Source organism: Ricinus communis, chromosome 4 (assembly GCF_019578655.1).
Source record: "Ricinus communis isolate WT05 ecotype wild-type chromosome 4, ASM1957865v1, whole genome shotgun sequence".
In the NCBI taxonomy this organism is placed as follows: domain Eukaryota; kingdom Viridiplantae; phylum Streptophyta; class Magnoliopsida; order Malpighiales; family Euphorbiaceae; genus Ricinus; species Ricinus communis.
The window spans coordinates 6,905,588-6,919,487 of record NC_063259.1 but is presented as its reverse complement, the minus strand read 5'-3'; the positions used below and the strand labels follow the sequence as shown (position 1 = coordinate 6,919,487).

General features: G+C 39.1%; 1 non-coding gene across 1 annotated transcript; it reads right to left on the bottom strand.

The window, feature by feature from the left end:
- Positions 1–3,842: 3,842 nt before the first annotated feature.
- Positions 3,843–3,949, bottom strand: LOC112536358. The gene has a single exon (XR_003080390.1). It is a non-coding gene; the product is annotated as a small nucleolar RNA R71 (small nucleolar RNA).
- Between the last annotated feature and the right edge of the window lie 9,951 nt (positions 3,950–13,900).

Here is a 13,900-nt window from a genome sequence, read left to right as displayed (position 1 = left end):
TCTTTTGTTGGCCATTTCAGATTAGTTTCAGTCTTACTTATGGAACTTTGATTTCTTAGCTTTTCAAGAAGCTCTAATACACTCAAGATTCTTTGTGAGATTAGTATTATCTCTAGCCTTCCATTATCTTGTCTCCTCCAATGCAAAGGAGTGTCTATATGGCTAAAAATAAAAGATTAGTATGATGAGTGCGATGCATGATACACGTGCTATGCAAAAAGACAAAAGGAAGAGTTAGCACACACATTAATATACAAATTATCCTTCTAACCTTATTACTCCTGTGCACGATTCATGGTGAGTCTTTATTTCCTAGGATTTTGCGTTTGGGCTTTCTATCAGCAAGTGAAAGTAGGCTCAATGCACATGCCATAAACTCTCAAAGTAGACAAAACAAACAAGGAAATGTTTTCAAATATAAGTATAAAGCCTGTCTACTTTGGGCCTAGGGCCTGATTCTACATGTTCTTGACCCGAGGCTTTCCAATATGTGGGGTTTGAGCACTTATAAGGAGAAACCTTTTAAATAGCAAGCAAAAGGGTTCCTAGGGGAGATTACTACTGTTATTATCATGAACTGAGTCTTGGGTAAGGATAAAAGGCTCCAACAAGTAAAAAGTGTTCTTCCTTGGCTTGTCTCCCCACTCAAGAGTCTTTTCGAAGATGGAAATTCACTCATTACGTATAAGTGATGGTTAGCCAATTTCGCAATTCCAAGGTTCGAGTGGAACCAAAGAACTACTAAACGACGCCATCAGGGCTATAGGAACCAAAGTGCATAATATGTGAAAATGGTGTTGTGATATGTAACACCCCTATTATATGCTAACAAATAGACATTTCCCAAGTGGCATACAAGCATTGTAGACTATATACTACATGTAGATAGGTCAATATACAGATTATTAAGAATCAAAACACAAGGTTATTAACATATAAATATATGATTATACTTAAACATCATTTAACAAGTATTCAAAACATCTTCTTTTGCCTTACAATGCACACTTCCATATACATTACATAACTACATACAAAATGCATCATGAGGAGACTTCGCAAAACTGGCCCAACCTGATAGAACTACGAAATGCTAGACTTCAGATACAACCAACTGATGCACTACTATCCACAAACCTGAAAGTTTTTTTGGAGGGGGGTGAGCCTCCAACTCAGTAAATAAATAATTAACATAATTTATATCACATACACATACTACAATTTCTGCTCAATCACATAATTACCATGATTTATAATTGACGCATAAGTTCATACCATTCTACTCAATTCATTACAACCATCATAAGAAAATACAATTCAACAATTATGGTTAGTTCTCACGGCTTATGGATCCCCTTTAATGTGCTGCTCCACCTCATCCTTACCTATCACACACGTAAGCTGGTCCGCCTCATCCTCATATTACATACTTTTATAGCCTCTCTAGGCTTTAGTCTCCCAAGGCTTTATATATATATATATATTTTTTTTTTCACAGAGGAATCCACCATTCATATGCGCATATGCACTTAACATCACAATTCAATCATTTCACTTATATCACATTCAAGCAATAACAATTATTCCACTCAACGCCAATCATTTCCATCTCATTCATATAAACATAACACAATATTAAGCAAAAACAACCATTCGCGAAATATTTGATTAAATATATGAATATAGCTGATACACATTATTTTATAAATGTTTATATGCCCAATTACTTCCATTTTTGTGCATAGTTATCTTGTATTATGCCAGAATCACTTGTGTTTGGTTCCTTTCATGTTTTAGGTGATCATCGATGGACATTATCAGTAGTCGAGGGAGATATATGCAAATACGAACCAAAATCCATCAAAATTGAGTAAGGGTTACAATTTCAAGGTTGAGCACGACTGGGAATCTGGCTGTGATGAACCATCAACATATGACCCTCAAAAGTGTCATTTTGGCACAGTTTTCGAGGCCACCACGGCTCCATCATGGCTCGTGGTGGCTCAGCACCAGCGAGGACATGATTAGGAAGAAGACCTAATTTGCGGGACTCAGAGGTCCAGCACGGCTTGGCGCCCGTGCTGACTAGCACAGGTTTGACCACGATCGTGCTGGGACAATTATATAGGCAAAATCGAATTATTTTGCTAGGGTTTGATTTCTGACTTGATTTTCACATACATGCACTAGCCACCCTTTTCCAGACTTTAATATTCGACTTTAGGAGACTATTTCGCCTGTTGAAGGACAGATTCCATTGGTTTAAGCATCACATTGAAGATCAAGAGTGGATTTGGAGGCATTCAAGAGGCAATTTGAGGTTCATCATTCATATTTAGGGATTTAGGGTTGTTCATCTGACTTGAAGAAGAAGGGTGTACATATTTTCAATTTTCTTTTCTATAGTTGTTCCTTATTTTATGTTACTTATTAGCATGAGTTGCTAGAACTGTTGAACTTGTTGGATTACATTTAATGTTTATGAGATTTTGATTATCAATGCTTGTCTTCTTCTTGCTTTCATTATTAATAAGAAATCACATTGTTCATGAGATGTTGTGAATTGTGATGTTTAGCTTGCTTTATGTAATTGAGAAGTTCATTTAGTAATTGGAAATTTGGATAGCAAGAACTGGTTAATGATCACTTAGAGATAAGGGTAATTGACTAGCCAGATTAAGAATTAACAACTCTTAATAGCAGTGCATTTAATCTTAAGGCTAACCTAAAATCAATGGTTAGGAAGAGATTCCATCGTCTAGGTTATTAGGTTTAGGGATTTGATGTTCTCGAGAGGGAAATCAAATTCAATGTAGAATCCGCTCACGGGTAATCACAATTGGTAATCAATATAATCTCTACCTTCACTAGAATCCAACTAGCATAGGTTCCATTTGATTTGCTTTTTCCCTTGATTGTTTCACAAAATCTTTTTAGACTGTTGACATTTAGTTAATCACTTAGCTTGTATCTAGTCATAGAATAATAACTTCATCGATTTGTTAAGGTTAGATAACATAAGACGCTACAGTAGTTCTAGGATCATCCTTTCCCGAGAATACAACCTTGATACTCGCCATTAGTGCTAGTCTTCATTGATAGGTTCACTGCCTTAGATTGTAGCTACATAAATAGCCTATCAAGTTTTTGGTGCCGTTGCTGGGGAACTTTTGTGTGAACTAGAGTGAATTTATGTTTGTGTTAATCTAGCCATTTCTATTTTCTATCTTTTCATTTCTTTTTATTCTTTATTTTTTATTCATTTCTGTGTTCTTTGGTTGCTGCCTCTTTATTTCAGGTAGTTTATGACCAGGAGCTCTAATCCTGCTCCTGTAGACCCTCTTGCTGAACTAGAGTGATTCCTCCGTCTTTTGAGGAAGCGTATGCAAGAAGAAGAGGAGGCACAGATAGAGATTAAAGCCTTTGTGAATAGACCGGCAGGGATGGGAGACAACAACTAGGTTGCGGATGAAAACAGGACAATGTACGAGTTTGCTAGACCTTCTTTTGAGAGGACACAAACGAGTATATTACGACCACCTGTGGTAGCCAATAACTTCGAAATAAAGCCGAACGTGATACAAATGGTCCAAAATAGTGTACAATTTGGGGGACTGCCGAGTGAGGACTTGAACGCTCACATAGTCAACTTCTTGGAGATCTACGACACCTTCAAGATAAATGGAATGACTGATGATGCCATTCAGGTGAGGCTATTTCCTTTTTCTTTAAGGGGCTGAGCGAAAAGATGGTTGCGGTCACTCCCAGCCAACACTATTACGACATGGAGATTATTGGCTGAGAAGTTTTTATATAAGTACTTTCCTCCTACTAAAACTGCTAGATTGAGAAATGACATATCTTCTTTTATGCAGTTCGATGACGAGAGCATGTATGATGCTTGGGAGAGGTACAAAAACTTGCTTTGATGTTGCCTACACCACGGACTACTAGTATGGATGCAGGTTTAGACTTTCTATAGCGATTTAAACCTTGCTACTAGGCAGATGGTAGATGCTGCAGTAGGTAGGGCCCTGAATAGTAAGATGCCGGAGCAGGCGCAAAATCTGATAGAGGAGATGGATATGAACAACTACTAGTGGCAATCCTCCAAGAGTCGGCCAGTCAAGCAGGGAGTGGTCAACCAGCTAGACTCCACAGCAGCCTTGGTAGCTCAAGTGGAGCTTTTGACTAAGAAGACCAGCTTCAGATGCCGATTCATGCAGCCCAAATAAGTTGCGAGTTCTGCGGTGGCCCGCACTATGGTGCAAACTATAATGCGGGATGTATGTTTGCTTCACCCTCTAATTCTTCATCCTCTATTATTTCTGCTGACCTTGAATAGGTAGACTATATGGGTAATGCACCTAGACAACAGAACAACCCGTACAACAATACATAGAACCCCGGTTGGCGCAATCATCCCAACTTCAGTTGGAGGAATAACAGCGACTAGGGACTACCTGGTTTTCAGAGGTTGCATCAGCAATAGCCATAGCCGCAAGCTGGTCCACCCCAACTACCTCCACCTTAAGAGAAGAAGCCTAATCTCGAGGAGTTGGTGATAAAATTTGTGTCCTCTACCGACAATAGATTTCAGCAGGCGAACAGTGCACTTAGGAATCAGCAAGCTTCCATTCAGAACTTGGAGAATCGGATAGGCCAGATCTCTAAGATGTTGGCTGAGAGACAATCAGGGACACTCCCCAACACTATAGAGTCTAACCCGAGGGAGCACTATAAGGCTATCACCTTGCGGTCAGGTAGGTAGTTATCTAGTTCCTTACCTATAACTAATAATAATGATGTTGTTGTGCAGGATGAGCCTACCAGGAAGGAACCAGGACCTGAGGAGATAGAGCTTGTCAGAGCTGAGGATAAGAAGAAGATTCTAGTGAAGGAGTACCAGCCACCTATCCTGTATCCTGCTTGACTGAGGCAGAAAAGGTTGATCAACATTTCGATAAGTTTCTAGACCTTTTTAAATAACTGCGCATTAACCTTCCTTTTGTTGAGGCTATTTTGTAGATGCCGAAGTACGCAAAATTTTTGAAGGAGATATTGAGCAACAAGAGGAGACTGGAGGATTTGGGATTAGTGACCCTGAACGAGGAGTGCTCCGCCATTCTACAAAACAAGCTGCCTATTAAGAGGCGTGATCCAGGGAGTTTCACTGTACCCTGTGTCATTAGTGAATTACCTATTAGTAGTGCATTAGCTGGCTTAGGAGCTAGTATTAATTTGATGCCCACTAGCTTATTTGATAAACTTGGTTTGAGTGAGCTTAAACCCACTAGGACGAGCATTCAGTTAGCCGATAGAACTATTAAGATTCCTAGGGGTGTAGTTGAGGATGTACTTGTTAAGGTAGACAAGTTTATATTTCCTATAGATTTCATTGTAATGGATATGGAGGGAGTGTTGTGCCACTGATCTTAGGTAGACCTTTCCTTGCTACATCTGGGGCAGTTATATATGGGAAGCTCCAAATTAAGGTAGATGATGAGAATATCACCTTTGACTTAGCGACTTCCATGAGACATTCCCTAGACCATGATGATATAGTTTTTTATGTGGATCTCTTAGATGATGTTGTTGAGTCTCATATGCAGGAAATTTTGCTTGATGATCCTTTGCAAGTTGCATTTCAGGGAGATGAGAGGGAGTTGTCCAACGAGCAAGTGTTGGAACAACTTGCTTGTTTGCTGGCTAGTGAGCCTAGCTGTTCTACTGACCTGTTTGTTTCTCTTGACAGGTCAGATATGTAGAAGGTGAAACCTTCAATTGAGGACCTTCTAGTCCTAGAGTTGAAGGAACTACCCAAGCACCTGAATTATGCCAACTTGGATGAGGCAAAGAGGCTGCCAGTCATTATTGCAACAGACTTAGCTCTTGAGGAGAGGGAGATGACGCTATCGTCTCTCAGGAAGTACCTTACGGCCTTCGCATACAAGATTGCGAACATCCCTGGAATCAACCTCAGTTTTTGCTTGCACAAGATCTTGATGGAGGATAATTTCAAGCCAGTGGTGCAGCCACAAAGATGACTTAACCCGAACATAAAGGAGGTGGTGAAAAAGGAGGTAATTAAACTTCTTGATTTAGGTTGAATTTATCCCATATCTGGTAGCTCGTGGGTGACTCCTGTGCAGGTTGTACCAAAGAAAGGAAGGATGACTGTGATAAAGAATGAGAAGGACGAATTGATACCAACAAGGATGGTAACTGGTTTTCAGGTTTGCATCGATTACAGGAGGCTAAGTGATGCAACCCAAAAGGACCACTTTCCCCTTCCATTTGTTGATCAGATGCTTGAGCATTTATCGGGCCATATGTTTTACTTTTTTCTTGATGGTTTTTTAGGTTATTTCCAAATACCAATCGCACTTGAAGACCAGGAGAAGACAACATTTACTTGCCCCTATAGGACATTCGCATACCGGAGGATGCCATTTGGGTTATGCAATGCACCTGCCACTTTTTAGAGATGTATGATGGCAATCTTCCACGATATGATTGAGGAGTCCATGGGGGTTTTTCATGGAAGAGTTCTCAGTGTTTGGTAACTCTTTCTCACACTGCTTGTCTAATTTAGAGCGCATGCTTGCATGATGTGTTGAGGCAAAGTTAGTTCTAAATTGGAAAAAATGTCATTTTATGGTGAGAGAGGGTATTGTGTTGGGGCACAGGATTTCACATGCGGGGATGGAGGTAGATAAAGATAAAGTAGAGACCATATAGAAATTGCCAACCCCTAGTTTTGTTAAGGCTGTTTGGAGCTTTCTCGGGCATGCTGGCTTTTATAGGAGATTTATTAAGGATTTTTCTAAAATAGCTAGGCCTCTTACTCAATTGCTTGTTAAGGATGTACCTTTTGTGTTTGATTCAGATTGCTTATAGGCTTTTGAGTTATTATAAAAGTTACTAACCACAGCTCCTATCATGGTTTCGCTTGATTGGGGGCTGTCCTTTGAACTCATGTGCGATGCTAGTGACTATGCAGTTGGAGCTATTCTTGGATAGCGGGTCGAGAAGAAGTTCCAGCCTATTTATTATGCTAGCAAGACGTTAACAGACGCCTAAGAGCACTATACCACCACTGAGAAGGAGCTGTTAGCTGTGGTTTATGCCTTCGACAAGTTCTGTTCATACCTTGTGCTATTAAAGACCATCTTCTATATGGACCATTCGACATTAAGGTGCTTGTTCAAAAAGAATGATGCTAAACCAAGACTGATTAGATGGATTCTACTTTTGCAGGAGTTTGACATAGAAATCAAGGATAAAAAGGGCGTTGAGAACTTGGCAGCGAATCACTTATCGAGGTTGGAGAACCCGAGCTTGGCGGCACTTGATTAGAAGGCCATTGATGATCGCTTCCTTGATGAGCATTTGTGTTCATTGTAGGTATATAACGATTCCCCTTGGTTTTTGGATTATGCAAATTATTTGGTTGCGAAGGGTCCTACCAAAGGATATAACATATCAACAAAAGAAGAAATTCTTTGCTGACTTGAAATACTACATTTGGGAAGACCCCTTTTTATTTCGTGTTTGTGCAGATCAAGTGATTCAGCGACGTATATGGGGAGGAAACTCTCAAAATCCTTAAACATTGCCATGTGGGACCAACTAGAGGCCATCAAGTGGCCAATCATATGACTAGGAAGATGTTGGATGTAGTGCTCTACTAGCCTACAATATTTTAGGATGCGAGAACCTTTGTCCAGGTTTGCGATGCATGCCAGCAGTAAGGTAGTATCTCTTCCTGTGATGAGATGTCCTAGACTAGTATACAAGTTGTTGAGATTTTTTATGTTTGGGGCATCGACTTCATAGGATCCTTTCCTTCTTCTTATGAAAATAAGTATATACTTGTGGCTATTGAGTATTTTTCTAAGTGGCCAGAGGCACAAGCCTTCCTCACTGATGATGCCAGGGTAGTTGCTAGCTAGAAGTGCATGAAGATAGCAGAGATGATCTGGAAGGCTAGACGCCTTAGACCTGCTGAGATAGTACGATTCTGGCTTGAGTACGATTAAATCCCATATGGCATCGTAAGAGATAGGGTGAACGTAGATGCATCCCCGATATTCCTTGCTTGATATCTCCTGCTCAGTCCATAAACCCCAAATGCATCCCAAACTACGGAACTGACATCGAGAACTCCTTTCCTCCAAGTCTAAAGTAAATTGCATCAGGCTGATGCCAGTTTGTGATCTGCTGCTGTAGGAAGAAGGTTCTTAGAAACTCAATAGTTCGCTCGCGGTAGCTAGGCTCAATGATGTCGAAGAAGCGTGCATAAGGCAATATGTCAAATAGTGCACGAACATCCTGAGCCAATGCAACTCTCTCCAAGGATACAAAATCAATGCATCACTCGGCCATTACTTGCTTCCATCGCATGACTTGGAAGCGGCTCTCATGATCAGCATTTTGGATATCCATAGGTGATTTCGAGCAAGTGTGGGTGGATGTGCAGTTGCTACTCTTCTTGGTCGGACTGGCTGCTGTTTTGTTGGAGGTGCTGGTGTTGATGGTCACCTAGGTGAAAGTGAAGTAGAAGAAGATCCATCACCACGTGAGCACTTGCTAGTAGCGGTGTGTTGTGGTTGCTAGTGACGGGCTTGTTCTCATTCCCTCATATTACCTAATACAATCAATCATTAGTAATCGACTAAGTAATCAAGTGAAAATAAATTCCACCGAAAATTCAGCAGCATAACGGCTAGAAATTGATTAACAGAAAATTTTAGGCTTAACACTTTGCTCAAAGCCTCAAATTCCTACAGAAAAGCTAATGCCCAATGGCATTCCAACACAAAATAGAAAATTGGTAATAGCTAGATCATACAAAATAGGCACATGAATCAATTACCAAGTAAGAGAATTTATGCCATGAATTGATCAGCATAAACTATCATAAATTAACTTTACAAATTCCGAACCCCACCCTTAGCATGTACATTATGACAATTACACAAATGCAGCAACTAAGCTGAGCAAATTGATGAGCATACTACACAATTATGATCCAAATTAAACTCGAGTAGTGTGAATTAAAAAAAAACAAGAGAAGCAATGAATAACGAACAAAACAATAATAAATAAAAGGAAATGATGCAAAGAATAAATGAACAGCAATTTGGTTTTATTAAGAATTGATGCAGATAAGAATAGAAAATAAACGGAGAAGGGGAAAAGAATTAAAAATACTTGATCATCATCAAAATTTCCTAAATTAAAAATGCATAAACAACTCAAACTTAACCAAATTAAATTACAAAAGTTAAAGAACTTACGTGAGTTGACCGTGAAAGATAAGAAAATAAGAGAAAAGGAAGAAGAACACCTTAGAATTCAGTGAGCGAAAACATTCAATAGTTGGAAAATGGCGCATATATATAGGCATGGGGGTGAGCACGGCGTTGATCAAGGTCAGAATGACCAAAGACGGCCATGACTCCTGACGCGTCTTGAACCTTAGAAGATTTAATTGCATTTTCAGCACGGGTTGGACTCCGACCATGCTGATCAGCACGGCCTGGTGTTGTAACCCAAGCCATGATGAATAAGCCATTTTTGAGCCTTTCCTTATCCTTCTTCAGCACGGCCTTGACTCGGCCCGTGCTGACCACCACGGCCTTAACTCAGCCAGTGCTGAACCTTTGAGTTAGACATTTCAAACTGTTCAACTTCCTACCTGCATTTAACACACATACATACACATTTAGACTATAAGTCAAGTAAAAATTATCAAAAAGTGAAGCTAATGTTCACCAATAACCAAAAATCCAACTTAAGGAATTAAAGACTTCAACTTAAGCAATTAAGTTCAATAAAGAAAGTGCTCTAACTACAACCAAACATGCAAGTAACTAATAAAAATATAAAACTTGGGAATGCCTCCCAAAAGTGCTTCTTTTTGGTTGAGTCTTTTAGCTGGACTCAACACCGGACTACTCTTGCTGGAAAAGCATCATGTTCACTCACTCTTAAACTTCTAACGAGTTCTCATGATAATGCTTCAACCTATGCCATTAACCTTGAAGTCTCCCTTCTCTGGATGTTGCAGCTCCACTGTGCCATATGGAAAGACTTGTTTGACTACGAACGGTCCTGACCATCGGCTCTTCAGCTTACCTGGAAACAAACAAAGACATGAGTTATATAAAAGAACCTTGTCTCCAACTTTGAACTCTTTCGAGCCTCTCAGTCGTTGATCATGCCACTTCTTCATCCTAGCCTTGTGAATTAGAAAGTTGTCAAAAGCTTGCTGATGCCACTTCTCTAACTCATTTAGTTGCCATTGTCTTTCTTTACCTGTAGAATCAACACTAAAGTTGCATGATTTCAAAGCCTAAAGGGCCCTGTATTCCAATAAAACAAGCAAATGACATGTCTTCCCATAAACTAGCCTGTATGGTGTAAAACCACTGGAAGTCCTATAGGCTGTTCTAAAAGCCCATAATGCATCATCTAACTTGGCAGCCCAATCCTTCCTACTAGTCCCCATGGTTTTCTCTAGAATGCGTTTCAAACCTCTATTAGTTACCTCCATTTGCCCACTAGTTTGTGGGTGATAGGGTGTAGAGAATCGGTGTGTGACCCCATAGCGTTTAAGTACTTTCTCTAATTGGGTATTACAAAAATGGGTTCCCCTATCACTAATCAAAGCTTTAGATGTACCAAACCTAGCAATTAATTTCTTAAGGAACCTAGTAACAACCTTAGCATCATCAGTGGGAAAAGCTTGCGCCTCTGGCCACTTAGAAAAGTACTCAACAACCACAAGTATGTACTTATTTCCATAAGAAGAAGGAAAGGGTCCTATGAAGTCGATGCCCTAAACATCAAAAATCTTAACAACTTGTATACTAGTTTGGGGCATCTCATCACAGGGAGAGATGTTATCTGACTGCTGACATGCATCACAAACCTGGACAAAGGCTCTCGCATCTTGAAAGATCGTAGGAGAGTAGAATCCTACATCTAGCACCTTCCTAGCAGTATGATTGGTCGTCTGATGGCCTCCAGTTGGTCCCTCATGGCAATGTTTAAGGATTTGGAGAGTTTCCTCCCCATATACACATCGCCTAATCACTTGATCTTCATAAACACGAAACAGAGAGGGGTTTTCCCAAATGTAGTATTTCAAGTCAGCAAAGAATTTCTTCTTTTGTTGATATGTCAAACCCTTTGGTAGGACCTTTGCAACCAAATAATTCACATAATCAGAAAACCAAGGAGAACCGATGTAGATCTGCAATGAACACAAATGCTCATCAGGGAAATTATCATCAATGGCTCTCTCATCAAGTGCCGCCAAACTCGGGTTCTCCAACCTCGATAAGTGATCCGCTACCAAGTTTTCAACGTCCTTTTTATCCTTAATCTTTATATCAAATTCCTGCAAGAGTAAAATCCATCTAATTAGTCTTGGTTTAGTATCATGCTTTCCAAATAAGTACCTCAATGCCGATTGATCCTTATAGACAATGGTCTTTGATAGCACAAGGTATGAGTGAAACTTGTCGAAGGCATAAACCACAGCTAACAACTCTTTCTCATTGGTGGTATAATCCTCCTGGGCTTCTGTTAACGTCTTGCTAGCATAATAGATAGGCTAAAACTTCTTTTTAAACCGCTGTCCAAGAACAGCTCCAACTGCAAAATCACTAGTATCACACAAAAGTTCAAAGGGCAGCCTCCAATTAGGAGAAACCATGATAAGAGCTGTGGTTAGTAGCTTTTTCAATAACTCAAAGGCATGTAGGCAATCAGCATCAAATACAAAAGCCGCATCTTTAACAAGCAATTGAGTAAGAGGCTTACTTATCTTAAAGAAATCCCTAATGAATCTCCTATAAAAGCCAACATGCCCAAGAAAGTTCCTAACAGCCTTAACAGAACTAGGGGGTGGCAACTTAAATATGGTCTCTACCTTAGCTCTATCTACCTCCATCCTCGTATGCGAAATCTTATGCCCTAACACAATACCCTCTCTCACCATAAAATGGCATTTTTTCCAATTAAGAACCAAGTTTGCCTCAACACAACGTGCAAGTATACACTCTAAATTAGACAAACAATGGGAGAAAGAGTTACCAAACACTGAGAAGTCGTCCATGAAAACCTCTATAGACTCCTCAATCATATTGTGGAAGATCGCCATCATACACCTCTGAAATGTAGCAAGTGCATTACATAAACCAAATGGCATCCTCCTATATGTGAACGTCCCATAGTGGCAAGTAAAGGTTGCCTTCTCCCAATCCTTAAGTGCAATTGGTATATGGAAATAACCTAAAAAGCCATTAAGAAAATAGTAAAACATATGGCCTGCTAGACATTCAAGCATCTGATCAATGAATGTAAGGGAAAAGTGGTCCTTCCAGGTTGCATCATTGAGCCTCCTATAATCGATGCAAACCCGAAAACTAGCTACCGTCCTAGTCGATATTAACTCGTCCTTCTCATTTTTTATCACAGTCATCCCTCTTTTCTTTGGCACAACCTACATAGGACTCACCCAAGAGCCATCAGATACGGGATAAATCCAACCTGAATCAAGAAGTCTAATTACCTAATTTTCACTACCTCCTTCATGTTCGGGTTCAGTTATCTCTATTATTGCACCACTGGCCTGAAACTATCCTCCATCAGGATCTTGTGCGAACAAAAAGCAGGGTTGATTTTAGGGATGTCAGCAATCTAATGTGCAAAGGCCATAGGGTACTTCCTGAGAGAGGATAAAGTCATCTCCCTCAACTCAAGAGTCAAGTCTTCTGCAACAATAACTGGCAGCCTCTCTGCCTCATCCAAATAGGCATAACTCAAGTGCTTGGGCAATTCCTTTAACTCTAGGACAAGGGTCCTCAATAGAAGGTCTCACCTTCTCCACCTCTGACCTGTCAAGAGAAATAAACGGATCAGTAGAACGACTGGGCTCACTAGCCAGCAAACAAGCGAGTTGCTTTAGCACTTGCTCGTTGGACAACTCCTTCTTATCTCCCTGCAATTCAACCTATAAAGGATCATCAAGCAAAATCTCCTACATATGAGACTCAACAACATCATCCAAGACATCCACAGAAAATAGAGTATTATCATGGTCTAAAGAATGTCTCATGGAAGTCGCTAAGTCAAATGTGATAGTTTCATCATCTACCCTAAGTTGGAGCTTCCCATCACAAACATCTATAACAACCTTAGATGTAGCAAGGAAAGGCCTACCTAAGATCATGGCACAGTACTTTCGCACTCCATATCCATGACAACAAAATCAACAGGAAATATAAACTTGTCTACATAAACAAATGTTCAACTTTATAACTATATTCTATAATATATTCTATAATTATATAATTATAGAATATATTTTTAATATAGAATTAATATGAATATTTTCTAACTATATGAAATAGAATATAATCAAAATATACTCTATTACTATTACTCTATTTTATATTTTATATAGTAAATATTTATATACTAAAAATCATTATAATATTCATTTAATAGAGTTTTAATAGAGTATTGATATGGTATAACTTATTATAATGTATAATGTTAATTTTCAAAAATTTCTAATTTCCATTTTAGAATTAATTTAAATTCTAGAGTTTCTTACGTTTTTTATGACAAATATCAACAATATTTCTATTTCCTCTTCAAATAGAAATATTATCAAATAGGCATATTATCGTAGGTTTTTTCTTTTTATTTCTTTTTATTAAAATTAAAAAGAAAAAAAGGCGAAAGCCCCTTATCAGATTTGAACCGATGACTTACGCCTTACCATGGCGTTTGATTCAATTCCTGAATGAGCTACTATGTGTAAATAAATAAAGTAAATCTATAAATCTATTTTAATATTATTTTAATATTTTAATATATT